Source organism: Ictidomys tridecemlineatus, chromosome 1 (assembly GCF_052094955.1).
Source record: "Ictidomys tridecemlineatus isolate mIctTri1 chromosome 1, mIctTri1.hap1, whole genome shotgun sequence".
Lineage (NCBI taxonomy): Eukaryota > Metazoa > Chordata > Mammalia > Rodentia > Sciuridae > Ictidomys > Ictidomys tridecemlineatus.
In genome coordinates, this window is record NC_135477.1 from 86,925,670 (window position 1) to 86,951,826 (window position 26,157).

At 39.9% G+C, this 26,157-nt stretch overlaps 1 long non-coding RNA gene across 20 annotated transcripts in view; it reads right to left on the reverse strand.

The window, feature by feature from the left end:
* Positions 1-26,157, reverse strand: part of LOC120885488 (uncharacterized) — an 88,229-nt gene that overhangs the window by 16,628 nt on the left and 45,444 nt on the right. For 14 of the 20 annotated variants that reach the window (XR_013436795.1, XR_013436768.1, XR_013436799.1 and 11 more), the window contains one exon: positions 20,710-20,761. The exons of 4 other annotated variants lie outside the window; for them this stretch is intronic. This is a non-coding gene — a long non-coding RNA (uncharacterized LOC120885488). Of the gene's footprint in view, positions 1-6; positions 15,259-20,709; positions 20,762-26,157 lie in introns of those variants that run through there. 2 more of the 20 variants (XR_013436794.1, XR_013436754.1) reach the window with 1 other exon arrangement.

Sequence of the window (26,157 nt, forward strand, 5' to 3'; positions counted from 1 at the left end):
TTACTCTTGCTTGAAATTAACTTTGTTGAGATATATTTTAATATCATAAAATTCACCCATTTTGAATTACAGTCCAAGGGTTTTTAGGAAGTTTACTGAGATACATAGCCATCACCATAAATCCAGTTTTTCACCATAAATCCAGTTTTAGGACATTTCTATCAACTCTCAGGCCCATTGACAATTTATTCACCTTTTTGGCCCCTGCCCGAGCCTACTATTTCCCTACTTTCTATTTCCATATTTGACTCTTCTGGGCATTTCATACGAATGGAATCACATAATACATAGACTTTTGTGCCTGGTTTCTTTGAAATAGCATAATGATTGTGAGGTTTATCTCTATTGTAGCATATGTCAGTACCTCATTCTTTTTTTATGGATGAATAATAGTCCATTCTGTGGAATACCACATTTCATTTGTCCATTAATTTAGTTGATGGACGTTTGGGTTGTTTCTATTTGGGGGCTATTACGAGTAATGCTGCTATGAACAGTTGTGCATATGTGTTTGTATGACTACATGGTTTCATCTCTCTTGGGTAAAAACCTAAGAACAGAATTCCTGGGAAATATGGTATATTTAAATTTCACTATTTAAGAAACTGTCAGGTTGTTTTCCAAAACAGCTCTACTACTTTTGCACATGCTCACAGAGGGTTTCCAATTCCATCTTTCCCAGAAGTTGTATCCAGTTGCCTTTTTGATCCTAGTGATTCTAGTGGGTATTAAATGTATTATTGTGGTTTAAATTTTCATGTCCCTAATGACTAATAATGTCAAGCATATTTTCATATCCCTAGTAATCATTCATATATCTTCTCAGTGAAACATCTATGTGAGTCTTTTGCCCATTTTTAAATTGAGCTATCTTCTTATTGAATTGAAAGAATTCTTTGTATGTTTTCATATAATATTTTTTATCAGATGCAATCTAAATGTTCTACCAGTATATGGTTTGTCTTTTCATTTTTTTTCTTTTGAAGAGCAAAGTTTTCCATTTATCAATTATTTTCTTGATGGATCATCCTTTTTATATTATAATCAAGAAATCTATGCCTAATTCAAGGTCATGAGGAATTGCTTCTGTAGTTTCTTCTAACACTTTCATAGTTCTGGCACCTACATTTAAATGCGCATATTTCCATTTTGCGAATATTTTTGTGTGTTGTATGAGGTAAGCATCTAAGTTCACCTTCATGCATTTGGAAGTCCAATTGTCCCAGTACTATTCGTTGAAAAAACTGGCCTTTCCCCCATTCAATTCCCTTGGCATCATTGTCAAAATTAATTGGCTCTAAGGGTTTATTTCAGGATTCTCACTTCTGTTGATCTATATTTCTATCCTATACTTATGCTAGTTTGACGCTGTCTTGATCATTGTAGCTTTATACTTAAAAGTTTTGAAATTGGGAAGTGAAAGGTTTCCAATTTTATTCTTTTTTCAAAATCATTTTACCTAATCTTTGTCTCTTCTGTTATTATGCTAATAAAGTAATAGAATAGTGATTGAACTATTTTACTTTTCCATATACATTTTAGGGTCAGTCTGTCAAATTTTGTAAGAAAAGGGAAAGGTGGGGGGCTGAAATGTTTATAGGAATTATAGATCAATTTGGGAAGAATTGCTACATTAATACTGAGTCTCCTGATCCATGAACATGGAATATATCTCCTCTTACCTAGATCTTCTTAGATTTTTCCTTAGCAATGATTTATAATTTTCCACATACATCTTACACTTTTCTTGTTAAATTTATTCCTGAGCATTTTATTCTTTTTAATGCTATCATAAATGGAATTGACTTCCAACTTTATTTTTGGGTTGTTTCTTGTTTGTGTTTCAAATTTCAATTAGGTTCATGTGACATTGCTGACATTTTATTAATTCTAACAGTTGTGTGTGTGTGTGTGTGTGTGTGTTCCTTAGGATTTTTACCTAATCATTTTTACTTAAACACAATTATACAAGCTGAAATCCAGTTCAATATCTCATGGCAGATAAGGAGCTATGAACTAAGAAAATGAGCAGTCCAAGAAGCAGGGACACCGATGTCCCTAAGAGTTTATAAATAATCTAACTGTAAAGAAGGCAAAGGAAAAAGGTAGGGAAAAAAGATACAAGAACTTCAGAGGCTCAGACATCTGGGATCCTTCAGGATAGGGGTGAGCAGTGCCACAGATCTCAGAAGCCACTGAGAACACCATGGCATTAGCAGGCCATGACAATTAGCCTCCCAAAAAGAAAAAAAAATGTTTTTAAAAAGTTTAATGGTTGATATTCAAGAAAAAAGAAATAGAGGTTTCTGTTCAACTACCTAAAGGAGTAATGTTTTTAAAATTGTCACATCTGATAGAACACATTTTTCTCCTCTAGAAGTTCTAGTCAGAGAGATGTTCCCTCCAGTGTTACTGTCTTCCTTTGTCCCTGAACCCATGGTTACCCTGACTACCACCAGGGCAATCAGGCATTTTCCCAGCAGTTCTTGGAGTATTCTATATCTTGGAACCTTGTCAAGTGCAAGAAAGAAAGAAAGAAAGAAAGAAAGAGAGAGAGAGAGAGAGAGAGAGAGAGAGAGAGAGAGAGAGAGAGAGAGAGAGAGAGAAAGAAAGAAAGAAAGAAAGAAAGAAAGAAAGAAAGAAAGAAAGAAAGAAAGAAAGAAAGAAAGAAAGAGAAAGAAATCATCTGCCAGCCTTGAGGAGTTTGCTAAGTCTGGGTCAAGGTCTGACCTGCATGTCTGTATTCTCCGTAAAACAGCCTGAGAGCCAAGCCCAGAGAAAACATTATGCAAAAGAAATTAATACCATGGAATGGCCTCTTGTGTCCAGGAGAGGAAGCCCAGACTGGAGCCATTTAAAGTGAGTCAATTGCTGGAACACAAGCTCTGTCCCTGCCCTGGGGCAACACAGCCTATCCCAAAGGCTCCTGAGACCTGCTAGCCTCCCATCTAGCTCAGACCAACAAGGAGGCCCTGGGAGTACAAGAAGCAAACACCGGCAGTGTTTTTGCAGAACTCCTAAGAGATTGCCTGGGAAACAACTCCTGGGGTCTCTGGGGTGGGGATGGTGAGGAAGGCTGGCTGATCCACAAACTCCCAGGGACACTTCAACTGTGCACCTTAGAGGGGCATGTGGCAGTCAAAAGAATCTCTCCTGCTTCTATTGGTGACATTCAGGGTACTGCAGTCCTCTGAGTGGGAGGCAAATGGGAGGAAGAGAGAGAGTGTGAACATGAGCAACAAAGATGCTCATGTTCTGGGCATGACTCTCATCACCATCGGATCCCAAGGTCCTGGGAAGATGCTCATGCCTCCTCTACCCCCTGCTCACATCTGACCCCTATCTTCCCAGGCCCATTCTTACTCTGAATTCCTCCTGTGCTTCTCTGGAAAATTTGCTCTCCCCAATCATATTCCATCCTGAGATCTTTGTTGTAAGTATGCTGGGGACGGGTGGTGCTTTAGCTTCTCACAGACAGGCCTAGAGCAAACAGCCAGAGTAAACTCAAAGTCGCGGTTCACGGAAACCCAAGGGATTCTGTGATACCCACGAGGAGCCACTCTGCCTGGCTGGCTCCCTGTCAGCTGCTGAGCCAACTTCCAGCAGATCAAACAGTAGCTGATTCTGCACTTGCAGGCCCATTTGGTTATTGAAGATCTGTCTCCTAAAGTTAAACCAGGGCCAGGAGAGGACAGGTGGGGTGCTGGTCCCTGGGAGAGGAAGCCAGGACATCACAACCAGAAACCAGAAACCATCTAGAATTCCACCTAGACTATCCTAGAGAAAACCGGAAGATAAAACCAGGCCAAGACAAGTTGACAGCCTTCCTGAGTTGTGAATTTATGATCACAGTTTCCAGGTCCAAGCAGCACAGAATGAATAGTCTAATGAAAACACAAAATTATTTAGAGTGAGAGTATCAGGTTACTGGGACCTGAGGCAGCAGGACCAGGCCTGCAGGGGGTTGGGCAGATGAAGCCCTAGCCTAGGGCTTCTGTGGGAGAGCTAAATCTGGGAACCTCAAACAGAAGCACAGCTTGTCCCCTACCAAGCAGCCAATCAGAGTTCTCCAAACAGCAGCTGCTTCACTAATAATTGTAGGAACCCTTCATGCTTCCAGCATTGTCAAGGACCACGCTGTTCTACATGAGTTGGATCGCCCTTCAAATGGCACAACTTTTTTTGTTTTAATAAATTTAAATATCATCTCTCAAATCAACACCTGTATCTCTTACTGAGGAAGTGTGGGATGGAAAGGAGGGAGACAGAGATATAGGAAGGAAAGGGGTAAAGAAAGAGAAATAATCATGAGGCTCATGATTTCCAAAATTCATTTATACAAACAGCGAGTACTCCCTGAATTTCTATTATGTCCTAGATACCAGATGGGATATAAAATGCCTGGGGTATGAACTCTGCTTTCAAAGAGCTTCTGGAATGGTAGCGATACAAGCAGTGTATACAAACAACCACAAATGAGGTAGATGGTGGAACCTTACATGAGATCTCATTATATGTGAGATCTGAACTAAATTCTATGGACATACTTGGGTTAGAACACATAGTTCCTACATCTGTGTATTTTGTAGCTCTGCCCACTGAGAGTATCTAGGAAACAGTGACATCCTAGAAGTCACAATCATGCTTAGTGACCCTGTCTTGCTTTCTAAATATCTTTCTCCAATAACAGAATGTTTGGAGAAATAGCTAGTTCTGAGGTGGGAGAAAAATGTCAAGAGCTTGTCAAAAGGATACAAAAACTAGCCAGAAAAGCTCTCAACAGGCAAAACTAAAACAATTTGAGCCACAGAACAAACAATGGTAATACTGGATTATAATCTAAGAATAAATATCCATAGGTTTATTCTGACATAAGTGATTGAATTATATGTATGCATGGGAAAGAAGGGACAACTCTTCCGTACAGAAGAATTCTAATGAATAACTGGAGAAGGAATGAGTGAAATAGAAAATCACTATTAAAATGTCACAGTAACAATTGCTGTAGGCAGAATGCATCAATAAAATATCAAATTAGTGCATGAAATTTTAAGGGCTTCAAAATTTTTCTCCTAAATTGTTTTTAAATACGGCGATTTTAACAAATGATAACACCTTCTCTGATATCCTGTTCTCCAGGAGGTGGTGCCTAATTTCCTCCCCATAGATATGGGTTGAATGTAGAGACTCACTTCTCATAAAGAGGAGAAGGAGAGGTGCAGTAACCTCACAGGGGTGGAAGATGGTCAATATCACCTTCACTAATGGCCAGGGTCAGCCACACCAGTAGCGAGTCATGTAGATACCATGTGTCCACGATACCCCAGGAGGAAAGGGTGCTTCCCCTCTGTGGAATTCTTCCCCCAAATCAACACTCTTGCTATGTGGGTGAGAACACATCAGGTAACTCCATTCTGTGAAATATCTGATGCTTCGAAAGTATCAAGGTCAGGCAAGTCAAAGAAAGACTGAGGAACCATCAGAGTTCAGGGGAGACTCAGAAGCCATGATGCCTAAACATAATATGGTATCTTGGAACAGAAAAAAAGACATTAAGGGGGAAAAAAAAAACCAAAACAGGGAAATCCAAATAAACTTTGTAGTTTAGTTAAGACGGTAAATTCAACATTAATTTCTCAGTGTTGATTAATGCTCTGCGGTTATGTAAGATGTTGGGATAAATGGAAACTAGATCAGTCAGTACAAGGATTCTCTGTATTTGTGTCACTTTTGTAAACCTAAAAATTACCTCAAAAGAAAAAGATTTTTTAATGTTCCACTTGAGGCCTCCGGTTTTAGGCAAGATGGCAGGAGCTTGCTGCAGCTTGTTTTTCTTACAGATGACAACTGAAAACTTGGAACAAGATCCAAAGCAACTACCTGAGGACGCTGAAGAATGAGAGGAAATCACAATAGGTGGATTAGGAAGGAAGATGAAACTTGAAGAACGACCCACGTATTTGTGGTGAGTTTTCCTGGTTTTTGTGTCTGTCATTATCTGCTGGGATTTCAATCAAGAACAAGCCAAAGCAAGGAGATGTGCCGGGCAGAAAAACAACAAAATTCTGAAAGAAGCCTGTCTTCCTAGCCAGAGCACTGGACAGGGGGCCTCTGTGAGCTGGAGAACGTAGGAGAACCCAGGGGCTATTTCCTTTCTTCTTTTATGGCCCAGTCTGGAGGCCAGCCTCTGCCCATGGCAGCTCTATTGCCAAATGTGGCTGTGGGGAAGGCTTTCAAAATTCCGAGAGAAAAATCCATCTTTCTAGATCTAGGAACTGAGGGAATATGCCCCCATTGTGCAAAGTTGCGGGGAGGGGGGTCTTTATTATTTCTCTTTCACTTTTCTCCTGCTTCAAAGGATACAATTCACAGAGACACCCCATCTTTCTAGCCAAGTACCCCTAAGAAGGAGCCCCTGGGAGCTGGAAAGTGTGAGAAGAATCAGGCAGAGAGGAGCAAGTGGGAATCGGGGGGTCCCCCACTTGGGTGTGTGACCTGACGTCCATCCCGAGCTCAAGGCCAGAAGCTGTGATGAAGAAGTGACCAGGATTTTCTGTCTTACATATGGAGAAAATAAAGCGTTCGGAGGTTAAGAAGCCTGTCCAGTATTACACGTTTCATAAATGTGGGCTCTGGAATTTGACCCCTGGTCTGACTTTAGAGTCTGAGTTCCCAGCCATCACTCTCCTCCTGGGGAATAACAACCCAGAGCAGAACTCTCTAAGGTGTTCCATGGTCCAAAGTAAAATGTGCCCTGAGCTTCCCCTAACTCATACCCCCCACCCCCAGGAGCATTTCTAATCAGGTGGAGTTTGCTGAAAAGCCTTATGGAAAGCAGCTACGAGGGAAGAAACTGGAAGGTAGGAGCCGACAAGAGGCCCCAAGCAGCCAGAGTAGTTTGAAGAGAGGCGCAGGGGCACGGTTGCTAGGCAACCCACCTAGGCCTCTAGGGGCTGGAGAGCCTCCTCCCAGGCTCCTCTGTTCTTTCTCAACAATGGCTGAGGACACCAGCTCCTTCTCATCTAGCCTGCTGCCCCCGGAGTCAGGGCCATTCCCAGTCACATGGTGTAAGCAGCTTGGCTTTGCTCCAAGAGCCCTGGTGGGGGCCAGATAAGAAGCCTCTGCTCAAGCTCAAGTCCAATCTCTCTCTCTCTCTCTCTGGGAGAGTTGAGTCCCTGGCAGCCAGAGATGGCAGAGCCTGGCCAAGGAGGGGGTTTAGCGGAGCTCCAGCAGTGGTGACTAGCAGCTTGCTGGTGGGGCAAGTATTTGTCTTTTTTTCCCTTTCGCCTTCCTCAAAGGTGTCTGAATGGCCACCAGTTGTGTCCCAGGATTAAGAAAGCAAAGAGTCACCTCCAGTGAGGTAACACAAATTTGACCTTTGCCCTTAATGGGAAATCTAAGAGGAGGCACATTAATCCCGTTACTCTCTGTACTCCTTGAATAGTTTAAGTGTGATTCGTTGGAGGTGAAAGGTTATTTTCACAGCCAACCATAAAAGCCAAAAAAAAAAAAAAATGAGATCATTATAACCCAGCAAAGAGGGTCAGACATTGTCTTCTCCCCCAGGAAATCCATCAGACACTCAGAATGCAGGGTCGTCTGCCCTCACTGCCAATAAGCCCACTGGTGTTGGCATGATTCATGGTCCAGTCTCCCCCATGGTGGCCTCTCTGGGCATCTTCCTTCTCTGCCAGTGACAAGGCAGATAGAGAGGCCACTCCTCCACACTGCTTCATGAAGCTCACAGACCAAGTAGCCACCTTTTAAAACATTGAATTGCACCACTTTTAATAAACAACCTAGCTGGGTGCCTCTTAGGGACCAGATTCTTGGCTTTTAGAACTTATGTATGTGACAGCCAGCCAGCATCATGCTAGAAATTATTCTGTAATAACTTTATATCATAAGGAAACATGCTCTCCCTGTCTCCCAGGAAGACTAAGCAGGGGAGCCAAGGAAACAGCTCCCACCATATACTGCACCTTGATGTCAATTTGTTCAAGTACCACTTAGTAGTAAAGGTGCCAAACTGAGTCTTCATGGTGGTCAGACCTGGAAAGACAACTGAGAACCCTACAGCTGCCTTCTGTGGAAGACTCAGAGCATTCTTGAGCTACACGGCAATGCTTCCAAAAGTGGGGTCCAGTGCCACCGTCACTGGGAAATAGATGGAAGGCATCAAGTCCCCTTCCCACTTGTTTCTCTTGAGTGCAACCTAGAGTAGAATTCAGGGCTCCCCTTCAGAAAAATGAAGTCACACAAGTTGAGGAGGTGGAGGATACACAAGGCTTTCAGGACGGTAAAATCTCCTACTTGATACAGGGAGAAAGTTGTGCTTCCAAAATGTTGTCCCTGTTCCAGAAAGCAGCAAATAACTCTCTGCCCTTCCTCCAGTCTAATATCCCAGGTTTGGAAACCTGCACCCAAGAGAGATGGGGACAGTTTCACCTTTTCATCAGATGGAGTTCACAGAGCAGGGATGAAAACAGGGCTAGTTTGTCTTGGTAAATAGACACAGAGTTCTTACTTGGTCTCTTCCTCTACTTACCCACCCTTGGAGAAGATACCTTGCCCAAGGTCTAGTATTCCTCAGGTTGTGAGTGATCACAGGGTGACTTTCCAATGGGGCTAAATAAAAGATTCTGAACAACTACTATGTTCAGAAAGAAGAATGGGAAGTCCTCCAACTTCTAATCCCAATAGCCCTCTTCCCCAAACATTTCCATCTGATACACAGACAAATATAGAGACACATGTGTACACATGATGACGAGTATAGCAAATCGGTTTGCTTTCCTAAGAAGGATAAAAATCTTCCTCAGTTCACCATTAGACTCTGTTCTCTACTCTCACCCCACATCCTTTGAAACCATAAATGAGGCCTGGAGAACTGAACAAAGCCAGGTGGAAAAACAGAAGTCACTCATGGGATTGGATTCAGGACATGTTGCCTCAAAATACAACCGTGGGAGATCAGAATATGCTACCCCAAAGTATGCATCTTTGGCATAAAAGTCATTTGAAGTTATTTTGAGAAACCACTATAGTTCTGAAAAGTCACCCTTTTATTTAAAAAAAAGAAATCTACAAAGGAAATCTCCATTTGTAAGCTTATTTCCTTCTCTCCACCAGGAAGAGGAGGACCAAATCATACTCTTAGCCAATGGACAGTATCCATTTAAATCTGCATAACAAACTTTTACCCTTGCTTTCCCTTGCCATCTCCTCTTAAGTGGGTCTGTCCCTACACCCATTCTATTTCAGAGAAACAAAGTGTTTAAACCTGGAGACTAAGGTAATCCATTGAGATTTACTCTAGAGATTTGCTCATTTCTCTGGGTTATCTATCTCCCATTTATACAGAAAGTACACCAGTTCCTAAAACTCCTGTTTGCTTTTCTCTTGTTAATCAGGTAGTTCCAGCTAAAAACTCATGAAGGTGGGCTGGGGTTATAGCATTTGCCTAGCATGTGTGAGGCACTGGGTTCAATCCTCAGCACCACACAAAAAAGATTACTTTTTAAAAAAAAATCTCATGAAGATTAGAAGAGAAAATTATCTTTCCTCCCCTGCACATGTCTCTCGTACTCAAGGCAGAAACCAAGCAACCAGGAAAGGAAAAGAATAACACTAGAGTAGGTGCTCTAGGAGAACCTTGCTCATAAGCCTCAGAATCCTGCTAGGCCCTATCAGGCCCTGGAATCCATTTGTTTTCAAAAGTGATTGGTTGAATTGTTTCCCTCAAATAAACCCTCAGTTTTCTGAATCTCCATATCTCCATATCCAATGATAGTGGCATTTGACCATCCGCCCCCGACTCCTGAAGAATCATAGGATATTTGGCAAGAAGCAGCATTTTCAATCATGCCTGGTTTTCTTCTTGGTGTTAATCATGAGGATTAGAAGGTGATATGGCAAAAGGAAAATTCCTATTTTAAATATAAATAAGAATGATATTGTCTTAGTTAACATTGCTGCATAACAAGCTGTCCCCAAACCTTGTGGTTTAAAATGACAATGATTCTCTATTTTGCTTGTGAATGTGCCATACAAACAGGGCTCAGTGTGGCTGGCTCTACTCAGCATCAGCTGGAGCTGCTTGATTAGAACATGGTTCTACTTCTACCACAGTGCATTCATATGGCTGGCAAGTTAGTGCTTCTTCAAAAGACCCTGTCTGTGAGGTAGCTTGTGCTTCCTCATAGCATGGAGGCTAGGTGTCGAGAGTGAGTAACTCAAGAGAAGCAAGCAGAAGGTGTATCATTTGTTTTTTTCCTGGTACTGGGGATTGAACCAGGCCCTCATATATGCTAAGCAAGTGCTCTGCCCTTGATATATATTCTCAGATCATTTTTTTATTTTGAGATAGGGTCTCACTAAGTTGGTCATGCTGGTCTCAAATTCTTGGGCTCAAGTGATTCTCCCGTCTCAGTCTACCAAGGCACATATAGGCATGTGCCTCAAAGCTCAGAAGATGTGTCCTTTTTAAATAATCTAGTCCCAGAAGTCACAAAGCATCACTTCCCCCTACCATATTATAACCAAATGCAAAAAGTTCAAATTCTTGATGAATTTGAAGCCATTGGGCATGTCCAAAAGATGAAGGAATGGAGAAAGATTCATCACCCACAGAGATAAGAAGAGCTTCAGAGTTACTTGCACAGGAGTGAACTCCCTGAATATGGGAACTTTATCCTGAGGCCTATACATATTCGTTTCAGGAGTGGGTGCATTCCTGAGCATACTCAGTTCAGAGTCAGAGAGCACAGGATAAAGGGTTAAAATGGAAGACACAAACATTTCTGGGCATGCTCAGTTCAGGGTTGCAAAGAGCAAACAGGAAGAATCCTGCTGGATATACTCAGTTCAATGTTAAAATGAGCCAAGTTTTCTCTAGGAACCTAAAACAAAAACCGAAGAATGGCTCCATGATCTTGTAGATCAGGGCTGGTTCTTCCTAAGTTTCTCCAAAAAGTTATAGCTGAAACAAGAGAAAGGACACTTTTTCTGCTAATGTAGGAATTTGCCACCAAAGGTGCCTGTCTTGCTTGGCAGCTAACAACATGACCATTCACATCCACAAGAAGAAAACACAGATCCTCCCTATGGGTGAGAGCCACATTGTAAGAAGAGTGTATTAGATGGGAGACCCTGTGCCAGCAGTTTTGGGGAAAATACAACCAGCCGTAAACATCAATTATAATCAATATATATTGAGTCTCAATAGATGCATAAAAAGAATTTGACAAAATACAGCATCATTCATGTTTAAAACATTAGAAAAACTAGGGATAGTGGGGACATACCTCAATACTGTAAAAGCTACATATGTTAAGCCCAAGGCCAATATCATTCTAAGTGGAGAAAAATTGAAAGCATTCCCTCTAAAAATGGAATAAGGCAGGGATGTCTTCTTTCACCACTTTTATTCAATATAATCCTTGAATTGCTAGCCTGAGCAATTAGGCAAAAGAAAAAAATAGGATACAAATAGGAAAAGAAGAGCTCAAATTATCACTATCTGCTGATGACATGATTATATATTTAGATGACCCAAAAACTCCACCAGAAAACTTCTAGAACTCATAAGGAATTCAGCAAAGTGAATATATATAAAACTTAACACAGAATTGCATTCTTATACATCAGTGATGAATCAACTTAAAGAGAAATTAAGAAAACTATCCCACTATGTACTATATTCTAGATTCTAGGCAAAGTGTTTAATATGAGTTCTCAAATCTTACCACAAGCCAATAAGGTATAAAAATCACATTTTATAGATGAGGAAAACTGAGGCTTAGAGGGAGATTAAATAATTTATCTTCTTGAAAATCACAAAGTTGGACTATGAATCCAGATCCACATGGGCCTAGTGCAGAACCACAACCATTACACAGCATGAATTCAGAACTCAGCGTCACTAGGTGGGGTGGGCATGTCTAGGGACTGGCTCCTACACTTATGGGGGGAAAGCTGCTGCCCCTTTAAAAGACTATAGTAATATATCTTGGGAGTTATTTTTCTTTTATTTTAGCTAAGGCTCTTTGGGGAAACTTAAAAGAACCAGCCAAAATCACCACGTCATTCTGACTCATTCTTTTTGAGGTGAACTGGAGAAAACTTTGCTTATTACAATGCTAAATTCTCTACCCAGAGGCAAATGTGCCCTGTCGTTTCTTTTGAACATGTCATGATGGTTTTTTCCCTATAAGATATGTCTCCGTTTCCTTTGTTCAAGGGGAGAACACTGTTTTGAGTATTATTTCCAGTGCTTTCCTCACTTGCTGAGAGTAATAAATCTCCTTCCACTTTTTTACCTTCTGGTTGTGTTTTCTGACTTTGCACTTGCTAAGATGCGAACCCACTGCATTTGGTTGCAAGAAGTCCCTATCTTCCTCCTGGTGACACTACTAGCTGAGAGGATCCCAAAGGCATCTGGATAATACAATAAATCCATTATTTCCCCTCTTTTGAGATATTCTTTTGCTTTGGACTCTCATCTTCTCAGAAATTGGTGACATTCAGTCCATGACCATACCACCCTGCACTCACTCTATCTCATCTGGTCTCAGAAGCTAAGCAGGGTTGGGCCTGGTTAATATTTGGATGGGAGAAACTACAGGTGCTCAGATATCAGTAAACAGGCAGTGGACCAAAGCATGGAGACAGACCCTTTTCCCTCCCCTTCTCCTGATTCTCTATCCACCCCTCCTCTTAACCCTGGCTTTCCTCTCTTCTTTTCTTCCTATTCTTCCTCTTCCTTTTTATTTTTATTTTTTCCTTTTGGTACCAGGGATTGAACCCGGGGCACTTAACCACTGAGCCACATCCCCAGCCCTTTTAGAGAGAAAAGGTCTTACTGAGTTTCTTAGGGCCTCACTGCTGAGGTGGGCTTTGAACTCATGATCCTCCTGCCTCAGCCTCTCCAACCACTGGGATTCAGGCGTGTGCCACTGTGCCTGGCCTCTCCTATTCTTCTTTCTCCACCTCTCACTCTCACCTGACATTAGCAAAGCAAAGGAGACAGTTGCCAGTAAATTGATTGCATTCTTGGGCACACTGCTTCCCAGCAGGCCCTTCCTTTAAATGAAGACTGAAGAGATCCAGCCACATGTCCCCAGGTACCAGGCTGCTTAGTCCAAAGGGTCCAAAGCTAAAAATGAATGATCCCAAGAATTTCCTCTGGTAGCCACTTGAGCCCAGAGAGGAACCAACTCATTTATAGACACTCCTTTCAGACTCTGGTCACAGAAGACCCCTTGCTGAGAACTTCAGGGAACATGCAATTTGCAGGACACCAAAGCTGTCCCCATCCACGTGGTATCCTCAGAACAACATGGTATCCTTCCAAAGCTTAGAAACCTCGAGTGAACGTTCTGCCAAGCATTCATTGCCTCCAAGGAATCAGGGACATCAAAGGTCAGAGGTGTTTGTGTGGAAAGCCCAGATCTCTGGCATCCTCTGCCCTTTATAAGAATGAAACTTACAAATCAGAATTTAAAAAAAGAAAGAAAGAATGAATGAATGAATGAAATTTTCCTTCTGCAGAAGAGTCAATCAAAAAATTTGATGCATTACCATGTCTCTTGATTCTTTTCCCCACAGCTTACATATCCTAGTTCCTTTGAATGTCAGGCCTATGATACAGTTTACAGACACAAAACTAGCCTTGTCTTCCCTCTCTGGATGTATCTTCTTTTGCCAGTGTCTCTCTTATATAATTATCTCTTGATATCTGCACCCCCACCCCATACAGATACCCAAATCCACAGATGCCCAAGTCCCTTCTATAAAACGGCATAGTGCTTGCATATAACCTACATGGCTCCACTCATAATCTTCAAATCATCTCTAGATTACTTAAACCTAATGCAATATGAATACTGAGCAAATAACAGTTGCATTGTTTAGGGGCTAATGCAAGAAAAAAGTCTGTACATATTCAGTACAGACACAATTTTTTGGTGAATATTTTTGATCTGCAGTTGGTTAAGTCTGTGGATATGGAACCCATATACATGAAGAGCCAACTGCATTCAGAATTAATTCCACACATAATTCATTTTTCTCATTCCTTATTGCAACTGATACCAGCAACCTGCATAATAAAGACTCTACATTGGATGTATTTGCAAGCGTCAGCTTCTTCTGGACAAAACTGTCCTTGCATAACTTACTTCAGGTTTATGTCACATTCAAAATTTCTCCTCACCTGTTTAACCAGTGGGACCATTACTTCTCTAATATCTCCCTTAATACTCTATGCACTTTTATTAGCACAACTGGTGGTGACATTGACTTGTTGGTAGCCATATCACATTCCTGATGCACAGTGAGCTTACAACAAGAATTGTATAATTTTGTAAAATTTTAACAAAAAATTTAAATCATGTTCACATTAATTCCTCAGGATATCCTAAGGGCCTTTGTTAGAGCTTGTTGGAGTCAGGTATGAGGATAAGGAGCACTGAGAAAGGTGGCAGAGACATCAGAGTGCACAGTGGAGAGGTGCACAGTGTGTTTGAGAAGTCAGAACCAGAAACTGAAGTTAGAGAGTCAGGGAGCTGAATGCCCTATGCAAATCAAGGAGACAGGAAAAAAATTCTCAGCCCCTGGATCTGAAGTCAGATGGAGTCTTGTCACCATGGCAACTTGCTCTACGGAATACGCAAGAATGATATTGAGTTTGAGTGGAGGACAGGACGCAAGAGAAACCACCAGGATGAGTACAGAGGCCATCTAAATGGCTGGGCTCATGAACAGGCCTCGTTCTTAAAGTGATTTACCAGACAGATCCTCTGAAATAGGATCTGACATTGCTGAATCCATGTCCACAAGTTTCCCCAATCTGTCAACAGGAAAAAGAAAACATGGAGGCTTTGATATAACATGTTTCCACAGGTCCTGTGCTGGCTCCTGGCGATCACCACTCTCTTTTCTGTCAGATTATCTAACTTGTCATCTCTACTGAGATTTTGTAGAGGATTAACACTGCAGTTAGTTAATGTGGTTTCTAGAAACAAACTTTAAAAAACATTAGATTTGCTTGTCTCCGGTCATGCAGTCTCTCTTTCTCCATATGCTTTATAGATAGCCAAGGATTTTGAGATGTAATTTTGTGATGTAATTCATCTGCTCTTAAAAGCTTCACTCCCTTCATGCAATTTGATCTTTCCCAACTCCTCTCCAATCCTTGGATGACGTTTTCTCTCATTGTGTTTACTCTGCAGATTTTCAGCTTGGAGATCCTTGTCCCTGATGAAGTAGAGAAAAAAACAGGAAATGAGCAGCGCTGCTCACCCTGTTGTGTGCCAACATTACGTCACCTGCTCCTGGCCTTTATTTCTTCATTGCTTTTGATCCCTGGGTGGCTTCTTAAAAGCCTTATTTGTGCCTGTAGCATTTTTCCAAGAGCCTTTGTTCTGGAATTTCACCTTTCTGGCATGAATCTATCAGATTTGCCAATCTTTTGTGTTTGTCTTGAACTATATGCCTATATTTTTCCAAAAGAATATGATATCACTTATATTCTACTTAGCAACTCTTCTATTCCTCCTGACTGAAGCATCTTCCCTCCAGAGCCTCTGGCTTTGAGATCTTACCTCTGCTTTTCTGGCTTTAGCATTGAGCCTTCATAAGCCTGGATCACATACCAGCAGGCAGTTTTAGAGGGACAGAAAACACAAGAGTATGGCTTAAAAAAGAAACCTCAGTCTCAAGGGGGTGAGATTAAAAGAAAAAGGGAAAATGAGAATAGTTAAGGAAAATTAAGGTACTTGCTAACTTAATTTCCCTGGTTACCTGTGGAAAATGCAGATTCTTGGCCTTACTTTGAATCTCTTGAATCTCTTAAGAAAGAAGCCAAAGCATTCATATAATTTCAGCAGTTGTTTTTTTGTGTACCAACACCAGACAACCTCTTAACTAGAAGTCAGAGGAAGCACAGCAGAGCTTGATGGCCAAGATGGGCTGGAAACTCAAAGCCTGACCTTTTCTCTGTACCACTACCACTATGAATTGCACCCCTTCTAATTTCAAAGAAATTTTTCAGCCTGGATCAAAAGGGAGTTCAACTTTAGAAGAAACAAGACTTTAGCCAAAGTATTCAAGGAGAAAGTTGTAGGATTCAGTTGTAGAACTCAAATTTTTTATTGACATTAGACTGATTATTCTTGCATTATTTGTCTTCTTAAATCATCCCCATTTAGTAGGAAGAGAACTCAGTACATAAACGTACTCTATGATTATATCCAGGTTTTTTAAAAATATATATATATTTGTTAGTGTAGTATATTTACACATAATAGTGGGGTTCATTTTGATATACCCATAAACAGATATAACATAGATCCCAGAGCTTTTGACAGAGAAAATGTGTTTCAGAGCCAGGCAGGCCTGCACTGGAGAACTGTGTCTTCCTAATAGTCTTTATTCAGCTTGTCTACCTATGTATGACCTCATTCAACCTGTTTAACTATATATGCAAAAAGGGACGATAACATTAACCTTGATATTAGAGAAAACCAAATGAATTCTTACATTCCTTTTTCTCCCTAAGGAACATGTATGTCCAGACACTAACAATTGTTTCCCATTCCATGGAGGTTTTTAAGGAAAACATCACATCCAACTTGATACAATAGAAAATGGCTGAAGACAGCCCAAAACTCCAAGACGAGAAGGACTGATTGTCTTCAGTGGAGTTCTACTTTACGATTTGGCTTCAATTAATTGTTCACTACCTGTCCTAATCAGTTGTTGCTTATTATAATTTCAGAATTAGTTTTCCTAATAAGAATCTAAAAATTAGAAACTTCTATATTTTGCAACACATTCTGGAATTCTTTTGCTTTTGGAATAGGAAGGCTATGGGATTTTAGAGTTTTCCTTCAAACAAATTCCTTTCTTTTGTATAACATTTTAATCTTTGTTACTGCAGTGTGGATTATAGTGAGCTATCCTGGAAGACTGTATCATTAACCATAGTTCTGTTTTTTAACTATGAGTGCTGACCCACTGACAATCAAAGCTCTAGTTACCCATCTATACATCTAGGAGCTTTAGAGCATCTAGTTTGAATTAATTGGTCATTTTCCCTGAGCTCCAGCAACCTTTTAAGATCTCTTCTAACACTGTTTTCAGACTGTCAGAAAAAGTCTCAGATCTCTCAGGAAGATTTAGGGGATTAAAAAAGGGTTTGGGTTTTTGGTCATGTCTTTTATTTAAACAATATATTTGCTACCTTGGTTAATTAGGACTTCTGTAATTATCACAGACCAGGAGACAACAATCATTTGTTTCTCACAGTTACAGGAGCTGGGAAGCCCAAAACCAAGGTGCCAACAGATCCAGTGCCCAGGGAGGTGGCACTTCCTGGTTTTCAGAGATCCAAACTCTAATATTCTCTCGCATGGAGGAAAAAGAGATAGCTAGCTCTTCGGCCTTTTCTATAATGGCACCAATCCCATTCATGAAGACTTCAGCTCCATGACCTAATTATCTCCCCAACCATCACGTTGGGATTTAGGTTTCGACATAGAATTTTGAGGAGTCACTAACAACCAGTTCACTGCAGACTCATTAATTAGATGGTAAGGCTATAGAACAGAATCTAAGAACACAGTTTGCTGCCAAAGCCTGCAGTGAGAAAAGCGGCCCAGAGTGTGACCAGTTCAGCCTCTGGCACTGGAGAAGAGTTAATGGGGCAGCTCACACAGGAAGTGTCAAAGTGCTAGATGAAGGTGAGACAAAGTTGCAGACTTCAAGCAAGAAGCCACATTTTCTTGAGACATGGGAGCTTAAAACATCCTTCTTATCTCTGTTGCAGAGAGAGGGCAGCTGGTGGTGGGGGGATGGGGGGTCTGGTAAGCAAGTCGTTCTCATTAGCAGCCAGCCATTTTTATTAAGAGGTAAAGGAAACATCCAATACCTTGCCGGGCACAAGAGAGAAAGGCAGAGCTGTTTGGAGACAAGAAGAAGATTTTGACAAATGACCTGGGAACAATACCTACAGGGAACCTACAGAAGAGGATACAAACTGCTTTGGAGCATAAACTTGCTTCAGCCTTGTCTGTTAAGGCCAACCTACTCTTCCACAGTGAGGAGGAGTAGAGACGGATGTCAAAACCCACTGTGTATTCTTTATGGTTTTTGCCATTAACCACATGTACCAAATTGTATGTGATTTCAATTAACGATTTCAACCCTCCTCAATTAAGCCTCTCCATGAACAATTTCGAATACATTTAAATGGAAACCCTAGCCAGGTGAACCCTTCTCATTACAGTGAAGGCTCTGATGTCAAGAAGAGTAAAATCCAGGTAATCTGAGCTTTCCCATATCCGCTTGCTCTCAAAATCCTCTTAGACCTAATTCCCAAGATTCCTGGGTCTTAGAAAGAGAAGTGAACATACTCTGTTAAAATCAGGAGGAGCTTCCAGATGATTTTGGTTAATGGTTTCCTCAGGAAACTTTTGTATTTAAACTCTTTTATTTCAGTCAGGAATTTTAAGTAGGAAATGAGAAACAAGAAAGAAGCATTAGTTAAAGAAGAAGATGATCAAGGAGGCACAAAACACTTGCAACTACCTGCTAAAACAAGTAACAAAATGCACAGTCATTCAAACACAATAGAGGTTAGTTATCACAGTCCAAGTGAGTGTCCCTTCTCAGTGGAGGTTGGTTTGTCCCCACACCCACCAAGGTCATGCAAGAACCCCAGAGGGCAGGGAATCTTCCACCTTCAACGTAAGGTTTTGATATGAGGTGCCCTCCAATTAGTGTCCTATCCAATGTGGGAGGAATGTTCAGAGATAAAAAAAATAATTAGATTATGAAAGTTGTAACCTAATCAGCGAACTAATCCACTAGATTAATAATTTAAATGAATCCATTTAAATTATTAATTTACTGGGTGGTAAGTATAGGCAAGTGGGGTGTGGCTGAAGGAAGTAGGTCACTAGAGGTGTCTCCTTAGGAGTCACATATTTTGTCCCTGCTTCCTCTTTCTCTCTCTGCTTTCTGGCTGCCATGAGCTAAGCAACTTTCTTCTGTGGCTCCCATCCGCCATGATGTTCTGACTCATTTCTGGCTCAGAGCTGTGGAGTCAGCTGACCATGAACTGAGACCTCTGAGATGGAGCCAAAAGAAACTTTTCCTATTCTAAGTTGTTCTTGTGTCACTTGTTTCTGTCACTGCCACAAAAAGCTGACTAATACAGTTTCTAGGGTCACCATAATTGTTCCTCATCCCAGGGAAAAGAGGATGGAGGAGGTTTCCAGGAGATAGCTATGGAACATCCCTAGAAATGGCACGTTTATCTTCTATTCATATTCCGTTGGTCAGCACTTAGTCACAGGCATCCCCTAACTACCAGGGAGCTAAGAAATGTGGTCTTAGCTGCCGGCCCAAGAATATGAGGAAATGGGGTTTTGTCAATAATTAACAGACTATGACACAGAAGTTACAAAAACCTATTGACCCCATGCACACAATCAGGAGAACTGATTCTTTACTGAAAACCAAGAAATGGTTATGTTTACAATAAAAAGAGTAATATAAGAGCTACTTACTAGGTTCAATTACCTATGTTAAGTGTACACATTAACTTATTTAATCCTCAAAGTAACCCTGATTTTGTAGACCAGGGAACGGAGGCTGAGCAAGGTTAACTCACCTGCCCAGGGCCCCATGGTAAGAATTGAGATTTGAACCCAGGATGTCTGACTCCAATGCCCATGCCCTTAACCACCTCATTATACAATCATCCCCACCTGACAGAAGGACCAAAATTTAAATTGCAATCTGTTCCAGAGTTAAGCCAGGGTTCTCCTATTTTTCAATACCAGGAAAAGGAAGGAATGATCTTCAGATTTTTGAAGATTCTCAAGTGTCTGATCTTGAAATAGAAAAGCAGAAGAGCCTTTGGCCAACTTTAGAAATCCTTCGAACTCCTTGGATTCTGCCACTGAAGCCTAGCCTGAGCCTTTCTGGGTTATTTTTAGTTCATACCAGGCACCATTTCCTGGATCAGTGAAACAGGTTTAAACATCCTTATGAGGTTTTTGGACCTATGTCCAAATTTTTTTTTTTTTTAACTGAGTGAGAAAGAAATGCAGCTAAACCATAAGGCAAAGATATCTAAAATAAGAGGTCAGCACTTACACCATAAAAGAACAGAGCCACTAAAGCAGGCGGGTTTTGTTATGGCTGGCCTCCTACAGGGCTAAAAATCCCCTGGGAAACTTCACTCCTTCCTGGAGTCTGTGGTCCCTGACCTGAGCCTGAAGGCCATGTCCTTTACTTAGCTCCCTTTCCCAATACGTCTGGACCAAAGACAAGGCAGGCCCTTAAACTCCCAAACACTCTTATAACCTTTGTGACTTGACCTTTGTGAACTACCCACATATAACTCACCTGCCCAGGGCCTCATAGTCAATACCTAATTAGTCACTCAGGCTAAAATCAAGATATGAGAGTAGAGATATACACCAGAAATCCCAGGTGATCCAGTTGAAGCACCTCCTCTCCTAAGGAGGTTGTTGGAGAAAAATTGTCACCTTTCCCCTCTCCTCTTCATCCTCCAGGCACTACCTCTCTGACTCCATACTAAAGTTACTATGCCTCATAGTATATCTGGAATGTGGATGGAATCCTTGCCTCCCATTATAACCTCGGAAAGAAAGAGGTAAAGACAAACAAGCTTACCTGTCACCTGCCATGACAAAATTAACCTTTCCTTCCCTGTGGCTATTTCCTCCTGATGAGAAAGAGAATAAAGTAAGATTGTTACTAGGATATGGTAAGGTGTGAACAACACTGGGGGTGGGAACAAGGGTGATCCATCTATTATTCTCTGTAAGCATTTTATAATATTTTAATATTTAAGGATAAATCAGATATCACCAGGAAAAGCTAGACCAAGTTTCTCATTTCCGTTTCCAATGCTACTACGCAGTGGCCGTGTGGACAACCCCGATGGAAAGTGAGGCTGGAGTGCTCTGATGGGCACGAAGAGTTAACTGCCCTGGGTGCTGGCTATGTGCCCAAGGTTATTTTCCTTTATGCTATTCCACACCTTCTTTATATTGTTCCAGGTGAGTTTTTGTGTGTTCCAATTCATCCTTTCAGTCTGTCCCAAAGTAGTTCTAGCAAAAGTAGAATCATTTTCCTATTAATAAATTCATAAATCATCTAACAAGGTAATACCTTGGTTCCTGAGAGGGACAGATGTTTCCCTTCCCTTGTGTAAATTTTCTCCAGGAAGATTGCCCATGTCTTTTGTTAGATCTCTTCATTGACAATCTTTGTTGGTGGCTTTAGAAATGATAACTTTGTAAAAGTAAAATTTCTGGTAAATAGAAATGGAACTGACTTTTGTGTATAGATATTTAACTGTGAACTTGTGAACCTCTTTTATTAACCATAATTATTTGTATTTATTTATTTATTTTTATTTTTACTTTCCATGTGAAGAATTATATCATCTGCCAACACTGACAGTCTTGAAGTCTCTTATTTCCTCTTTATTACCCATTGTACCAGTCAGGACCTCTAGAACCATGTCGACTGGAAGTAATGATACCACAGCTGACTTTCCAAGTTTTTTTCATGGTTTTTTTTAAAGGTCAGGAAGGTTGAGGAATAATTGACATACGGTGAAATGCATCCTTCACAGATGTACAGATCTTTGTGCAGCTAGAACCACAACCAAGATGTAGAATGGTTCCATTACCCCAAATTCTCTGGGGTTACCATTTCATTCCCTACCCCCAGTTCCTGGCACTGGCTGATCTGTTTTTTGTCCTTGAAGATTTGCTTAAATCAGTATTTCATTGCCTTTTGTAACTGAATGGTATTCCATTTTAATGCTCTAAAACAATTCTTTTCTATCTATTCAGTTAACAGACATTGGGGTTGTGTCTTGTATGGGACAGCGATGAATAAAGCTGTTGTAAGTATTTATGTACAAGATTTTTGTGGACATATGTCTGAATTTATTTTGGGTAAATACATAGGAGTAGGATTGCTGAGCTATACAATAAGTGTCTATTTAACTTCATAAGAAATTGCCAAACTGCTTCCTGAAGTTGTTGTACTAGCAAAGTGGCAACGTATTGAGATTTCAGTTGCTTCACATTCTTGCCAACACTTGGTATTTTCAGATTTTAGAAAATGTCATCCATTCTTGTAGGCAAATCGTGGTATTTCCTTGTGATTTTAATTTCCATTTCCCTAATGACTAAGGATTCTGAGCATGTCTTCATGGGCTTATTTGCCATCCATATGGCTTCTTTACTAAAGTACCTATTAAACTTCTTGTCTATTTTTAAAACCTGAGTTTTTATCTTTGTATGATTGAGTTCTCAAAGTTTTTTATAAACTCTGGATAACTGTCCTTCTCAGACTTCTGTTTTTCAAATTACCACCCCCAAATCTTTACCTTATATTTCTCTTTTTTCTTTTCTTGGCAGTTCTGGGGATTGAACCCAAGGCCTTGGTCATGCTAGGCCAGTGCTCTTCCAGTGAGTTACATCTCCAGCCCTTTTTTAAAATTTTGAGACAGGGTCTCAAACTTGAACTTACTACCCTCCTGCCTCAGCCTCCTGAGTAGCTGGAATTACAGGTGGGTACCACTGCACCCAGCTTTCTTTTTATTTTCTTAATAGTGCCTTTCAAAAAGCAGAATTTTTCCATGTAGTAAATTTATTTTATTCACTTTGTCTTATGGTTTGTTGCTTTTTTTTCTCTGTTACAAATCTTTTCCTAATCCAAGTTCCCAAAGACTTTCTTCTATGTTTTCATGTAGGATATTTAAAGTGTTTGGTTTTTATATTTCTTTGTGTGGTCTTTCCAGAGAATTTTTTATATGAGCTAATTGTGGATGGAGATTTCTTTTGTGTATCTGTTTTGGAAATTACTGTGTTCTCTTGATACCCACAGAACGCTTCTGATAACCATACCAACAACCAATTCTCCAACTCTCCAGGTACCAAGAAGGCATCCAATAATTAATTCTATTCTGATATTAACTACCTAGAGTTAACATCATACCTGAACATAAAGGACTCAGTCCTACAAGACTATCTTCCAAACACACGCCAATCACAAGTTCCAGGCCTCTGGTACTTTAGACAAACCAGCCATAAATTAGAGATTCCCAAGACTCCCTCTTTGGGCTGGATAATTTACTAGAACAAGTCACAGAACTCATGAAAACAGCTTACTTATGATTATTATACAATAAAATTATACAATGATTACTGTTTATTACAACAGATACAGCCAGATAGATGAGATATATAGGGCAAAGAATGGAGAAGGGATGCTGAACTCCCATACATTCTCCAGGTGGGCCAACATCTCTATGTGTTCACCAGCCTGGAAGCTCTCTGAACCCCGTTGTCTAGGATTTTATGGAGATTTCAGCACATAGGCATGATTGACTAATCTTTGGCCATTAATGGCTGAATTTAATCTCCTGGTCTCTCCCTCCCTGGAGGTCAGGAAGTGAGGATACAAATTCCAAACTTCCAGTTAAGCTTTAGTCTTCCTGGTGACTAGCACCAATCTGAAGCTACCTAGGAGCCCATCCACCTGTTGTTTCATCTCATAATATAAAAAGACAACCATCACTTGGGGGATTCCAAAGCTTTTACAGCTCTTATGTCAGGACAAAAACCCAAATATTATAACAAAAAAAAATGTTGCAATCAATCCCCTGTCACTCTAGAAATTATACGAATTTTAGGAGGTTTGAGCCAAGGAACAGGGACAAAGATCAAATATGTATTTCACAATATTGTAACAAGAGATGCCCAATTTTTCCAGCATCATTTATTAAAAAGAATATTTTTTCTCTATTATATTACTGTTGTACCCATTAAAAATCAGTTTTATAAGTACATAGTTTGTAAAGGTACATATATACACACAGAGATACATGCTATTCGGTTTTGTTGATCTCTATATGTATCCTGTTACCATGACCACGCTGTCTCAATTACTGTATCTTTATATTAAATCTAGAAAGGAGAACTTACAAGTGCTCCAACTTTGTTCTTTTTTTTTTAAATAACTTCAGCTATTTTAGGTCCCTAGCTTTTCTATATAAACTGTGGAATCATATTGACAATTTCCATAAAAATGCCAGCTATTTTGATTATGACTGTGTTGAATCTATAGACTAATTTGGGAACAATTGACATCTTAACCATTTTGAGTTTTTTTTGGTTTTGTTTTGTTTTTTATGGGCAGGGTCTAACCCTTCCTTTATTTAGATCTTCTTTGCTATCTCTCATCATAGTTTTGTCATTTTCAGCACACAAACCCAGCTAATATGTATAAGATTTATCTCTAGTATTTTATATCTTATATACTATAAATGATTCTATTTTCTAGGTTCTGATTTCCAAATGTTTGTTGCTAGTAAAAAGAAATACACTTCAGTTTTATATATTGACTTTATATCCTGTGATCTCACTAAATTTACTTGTTAGATCTAACAGTATTTTTATTATGTTTTGAGAAGTAGGGGGTAGTTTCTGCATATGCATCATGTTGTTTATAAAGAAAGATAATTTCATTTCTTCCCTTAAAATCTGTATCCTTTTATTTCTTTCTCTTGCTTTGTGGTATTGGCTGGGCCCTCTGGGATGATGTGGATAGTGTACATCTTTGGTAAATGATTTTTTTAAAAAATCAATTGAGAAAGTTACCTTTTATTACCAGTTTTCTGAGAGCCGTTAATATGAAGATACACTGAATTTTTCCAAATGATTTTTTGGCATCAAGAGAGAGAATAAGCTGGGCATGGTGGTGCATACCTGTAATTCCATCAACCCAGGAGGATGAGGCAGAAGAGTCATAAGTTTGAGGCCAGCCTCAGCAACGTAGTCAGGCTCTCAGGAACTTAGTAAGATGCTGTCTCAAAATAAATGTTTAAAAAAGGGCTGGGGATGTAGCTCAGTGTAAAGTGTCCCTGGATTCAATCCTCAGTGTGTGTGTGTGTGTGTGTGTGTGTGAGAGAGAGAGAGAGAGAGAGAGAGAGAGAGAGAGAGAGAGAGAGAGAGAGAATAGTTGCTTGTTTTTAGTCCATTAATAAGGTGAAAGTGACTTATTTTTAAATTTTGAAACTTTACATCCCCAGAATAACTCCATTTGCTAAGATATATTGTGCTTTTTATATATTGCTGAATTCAACTTGCAAATATTTTGTTACAGGTTTTTGTGTCTATGTTCATGAGGTACATTGAGCTTTAGTTTTCTGATGCTATAATGTCTATTCATAGTTTTAGTATCAAGACTCTATTAGCTTCATAAAATAACTTGAAAAGTGTCCTTTTCTGTTTTCTGGAAAAGTTTGTTTAGAATTGGTGTTATTTCTTCCCTAAGTGTTTGGTAAAATTTGCTAGTGACACTATCTATTTTAATTGCCACATTAAATATTCCCTCAAAAGTGACTATCTTAAAACAATAAACATGGAAGCCCTAACCCGAGATTAGGCAAGCAAAAAATAATAATAATAATAATAATAAAGGTCAGCCAAATTGCAGAAGAAGTAAGTCAAACTTTCTCTGTGTGCAGACAACATGATCTTAGATATAGAAAACCTAAAGACTCAATAAACTGTTAGAACCAATAAATTCAGTAAAGTTGCAGGATATAGGACCAACATACAAAAATCAACAGCATTTCTAGATACCAACAACAAACATCTGAAAACAGAAACCAAGAAAAGCAATACCTTTCACAATAATTTTTCTTAAAAAATGAACAACAACAAGAACAATAATAAAAAAAAACTAGGAATAAATTCAATCTAGACCTCTACAATGAAAACTTTGGAATGCTAATGAGTAAATTGAAGAGGATACACACACACACACACACACACACACGCAAATGGGAATATATCCATGTTCATGGATTGGAAGAATTAATATTGTTAAAATGTCTGTATTACCCAAAGCAATCTACAGATTCATTGTAATCTCTATCAAAACACTATTGGCATTCTTCACAGAAATAGAAAAAACACAAAATTCATATAGAACTAAAAGAGATTCCAATAGTCAAAGAAATTTTGATCAAAATAAAATAAAAACAAAGCTAGACACTTCATAATGCCTGACTTCAAAACATACTACAAAATA